Below are 4,342 nucleotides of genomic sequence, written 5' to 3'. Positions count from 1 at the left end.
GCAAAATTCAAGATGTCGTTGTTTTTTACCGCTGAGGAGAGAGAACATGAACAAGAAAGTCAGGACCGCAAGGGGTACACCCACCCACTGTGACAGTGGGGCTATCTAAGGGGAACTCACCAAGTCCAGCTGGACTGGGACTGATGGAGCATGTGATCAAACCGGACTCTCTGAACATGGCTGACAAGGAGGGCTGAAGAAGCCAAGGACAATGGCACTGAGTTTTGATTCTACTGCATGTACTGGCTTTGTGGGAACCTAGTCTGTTTGGATGCTCACCTTCCTAGACCTGGATGGAGGAGGGAGGACCTTGGACTTCCCACAGGGCAGGGAACCCTGACTGCTCTTTGGACTGGAGAGGGAGGAGGAGGGGGAATGAGGGGAAGGGGAAGAAAATGGGAGGAGGTGAAAAATTTTAATAATAATAATAAATAAAATCTGTACTTACTCTCAGAAAAAAATAGAAATTATAATGTTAAATATTTCTCTGAAAATTGATACAGTATATATTGAATTTTGTATATAAGTTTTTAGTAGCTTTTCATTAAAATATACTATGAAAATATTTTAAACTATTTCTTTGTATTGTACAAGCTGATGGCATGACCTCTTGATGACATGTTTAAGGAGAAAGCTTCTATTATAGCTATCAGAGATAGAACAGACAGCGGCACATCAAATCACGCAGAGCAGAAATAGATGTTGGCTGAACATAGTCAACTGCACCTGCCTATGATAGAAGCAGAAGCAGAGCAGAGAGGCAGATGGAGAGAGACAGAAGAGGAGACACAGAGAGAGGGAGAGGAACATAGAGACAGGAGGAGACAGAGAGATAGGTTTAGAAAGAGAATGAGAAGCTGGGAGAGGGATGCTTCTGAACTAGAGGGAGTTTAGGGTAGGGAGCAGGGTAGAAGACCTAGAACACGAGCATGGACTCTGACATGTTCAGTGGGTACTGGTGCTACTGAAGGACCTGGAGGCTAGTCTGTACCTTGTTATAGTAATAGATAATGACCACAGATAGTCAACTTTTCCTACTGCCAGTGAGAAGAGAAATGACCCCTTTGAGAAGAGGAAGTAGCTTCACAAGTTTTTAAGGAATGTTGGATTTATCTAACCTCCAGAAAGCCTCCAAAAGTCCAGGTTGAGCCCATTTCTGGGTATCTGGGCCTGCAATTGCAGTTTTGGAAACTGGAGTTCAATGAATTTTAGTGGATTTTCCAAGGCACAAACCAGTCATGTTGAGGTTTCCCTTCTCACACTGCTCTCACATGAGTGAAAACACCACTCGAACTACTCTATTGGCCTTAACATCCATAGATTTAAACTGTGGCTGCTTACCTGCATTCCCTCTTTACTTTTTATGACATTCCATCACCCAGCACATATTAAGTGAGCAAAGTCCCTCACTGAGGGTGGGGCCTTATGAGCCCCTTCCTGTGTGTGATTATCATTGTGTCCTGGACACCATTTCACAGAAACAATCTTCAACCTCTGCCTCTCACTTCCAAAGCAGTCCCTGAGCCTTGCAGCGTGTTGTGGTTCAGGTGTCCTGCTGAGGTCTGAGAACTGCACAGTTATGTATTCTCTAAACTTTGGCCAGGTGTGAGTCTGTGCAGTCAGCAGAGCCCACTTCCTAAAGAAGCCTCTCTCATTAGGGATCACAGTTGCTCAAATGTATAGGTGTCAGGGAGAGTACCTAGAAGGCAGCTTGATGCCATGGAATTTTAACAAAACAACAACAGAGGGCCTATTGTGTGGATTCACCACAGCAGTGATTAACTCAGAGTCACCAATACTGCATCAGCATGGCAGTAAGGAAATAAAAGCACTTCCACTGGGAGTCATTTCCAGGTTTGAATTTTCTCCATGTTCCCTGTCTTCCCTCCAAATCTGTGCCTTTCTGAAGAAGTGTGCCTGTCCCTTTGTCTGGTTGTGTGTGTGTGTGTGTGTGTGTGTGTGTCTGTCTGTCTGAGTCTTTGTCTGTCCCTATGTCTGTCTGTCTGTCTGAGTCTTTGTCTGTCCCTATGTCTGTCTGTCCCTACATGTGTCCCTATGTGTGAATTTGTGTGTCTGCCCCTTTTCTTGCTCTCTCTTTTATTGAATTTCCCCATAAGAATCACCTGGGGAAGGAGAGGGGTACTTTACAGAAATCATTCATGGAGTCTTACAAGGGATTAAGGTAGTGAGCACAACTGAACCCAATTTACCCAGCCTTAAAAAGAAATTACAAATACCATGATTGCCCAGTAATGCTGCTGTGCCCAACTGTTTTGGTGGATACTCATTTAGAAGTGTTTTCAACCTCCTTGTCTGCTCTTTTATACAAATGATAAACATGAATTGTTCTGGATCAGGGGCACAGAAAAAGACATAATTGATTTCCAGAAAATTCCGTTAGGCTGGAAGAAGCCGCGCTCTTCCGGGAAAATGGCGACTCCCGCTCCCACACCAGAGTTGCCACAGGCCGCAGAGCCTGCGCCCTCTGTGGGCCCCGCCGGGGAACCCTGCCCGCCGGCCAGCCGCAGCCCGTGCACAATGTTCTCGCTGCCCCGCGGCTTCGAGCCCCCAGCTCCCGAGGACTTGGGGCAGCGGAGTTAGGCGGAGCTGCGGGAGAGGTTGAGGCGCCAGGAGAGACTTTTGCGCAACGAAAAATTCATTTGCAAATTGCCCGACAAAGGTAAAAAGATCTCAGACACCATCGCCAAACTGAAAGCTGCCATTGCAGAACACGAAGAGGTTAGAGCAAGAAGTGAACTGTTTCATCCTGTTAGTGTAGACTGTAAGCTAAGGCAAAAAGCAGCCACAAGAGTAGATACCGACGTAGACAAGGCCCAGAATTCTGACCTGATGCTTGATACTTCATCATTAGTTCCTGACAAATCATTCAGAACAACCTCAGAAACACAAGGACCTGCACATCTCACTCCCAGAGGCAACGAAGAGACTTTGGAGGCTGGCTGCACAGTGAACCCGGGTGCAGCTCCCGGCAGCAAAGCCAGGGCACCCTCATCTGAAGTTAACGAACATCTCCCCCAGCGCCCTGTTTCAAGTCAAGCAGAAGACATTTCCAGCGGCATTGACAGTCTGTTTCTCACTAAGTTGCAAAAGATCACAATTGCAGACCAGAGTGAGCCCGCAGAAGAAAACACCAGCACTGAGAACGTGCCAGGGCTCCAGAGAGAGACTCCTAAAAGGCCTCATTACATGGAAGTGCTAGAAATGCGAGCCAAAAACCCAGTGCCCCCTCCTCATAAGTTTAAGACCAATGTATTACCCACTCAACAGAGTGACTCACCAAGTCATTGTCAGAGGGGTGAATCTCCTTCTTCAGAAGAGCAGCGACGCAGGGCTAGGCAGCATCTTGATGACATCACAGCAGCACGCCTCCTTCCGCTCCACCACCTACCTGCACAGCTGCTCTCCATAGAAGAGTCACTGGCCCTGCAGAAAGAACAGAAGCAAAATTACGAGGAGATGCAGGCAAAGCTCGCAGCACAGAAACTAGCTGAGAGACTGAACATTAAAATGCAGAGCTACAATCCAGAAGGGGAGTCTTCAGGGAGATACCGAGAAGTGAGGGATGAAGATGATGCCCAGTCCTCGGATGAATTCTGAAGATGAGCACCGGGCGATCTCTGAACCTGACTGTTGAGCCACCATTGCCTCATAGCAAACTTCCTAACAAGTATCAAGATCAGTGTCAGACCTTGTTGAGGGACAACAGTTTTTAAAGTTACACAAAGGTAGCTACAAATCAGAACCCAGCTTGTCTTTCCGAAGATGATCTTCATGTGCTTGAACAGTTTCATATTTGCCATTGTGTTTGACCGTATTGTATTACAGTTTTGCAGTATGTTGTGCATTGGTCTGATACTTTAGTGTGAGTAGAGCACACTTTTCTTTAAGATAGCTGCTTTCTCCTTATTCTTACTCTTATCAAATAGCATTGCTTATATCCCTTCTGGTGAAATACTTAGTTTTCCCAGGCACCTAAAATCAGTTAGGAAGACCTGGTTCCCTTTCTTGAGAAATGAAGGGAGCAATCTAGAAAATGGTACGCATGCTTGCATGGAGTTCCTGAGATGCTGGTGTGAAATACTGTGGAAGACACTCAGATTTTACAACAATGTTTATTTGCTGCTCCTGTCTTCTTTTGGGGTGACCGCTATCTTCCTGTGATGAAGATGGAGCACCTTGAGGAGGTACTGGATGGGGAGGGTCTTCTGAGCTGGTGTGAGGAGCTGCTCTTGGCTTCCCCCGGCACCTTGCTGTCTTTGATGATAGGCCCATGTACAGGGTGCTCATGTTTGGTCAGGAAACGGGTTTTTCTGAGAGTTGA

At 46.5% G+C, this 4,342-nt stretch overlaps 1 pseudogene; it reads left to right on the top strand.

The window, feature by feature from the left end:
• Positions 1-2,538: 2,538 nt before the first annotated feature.
• Positions 2,539-3,688, top strand: LOC121462506 (annotated as a pseudogene).
• Positions 3,689-4,342: the final 654 nt, after the last annotated feature.

The sequence above is a fragment of the Microtus oregoni genome, unplaced genomic scaffold, assembly GCF_018167655.1.
Source record: "Microtus oregoni isolate MIOR12 unplaced genomic scaffold, Mior012 000001F_ref0000356, whole genome shotgun sequence".
Classification (NCBI taxonomy): domain Eukaryota; kingdom Metazoa; phylum Chordata; class Mammalia; order Rodentia; family Cricetidae; genus Microtus; species Microtus oregoni.
Note: the sequence above shows the minus strand (reverse complement) of the source record. Positions and strands in the feature narration are given on the sequence as shown.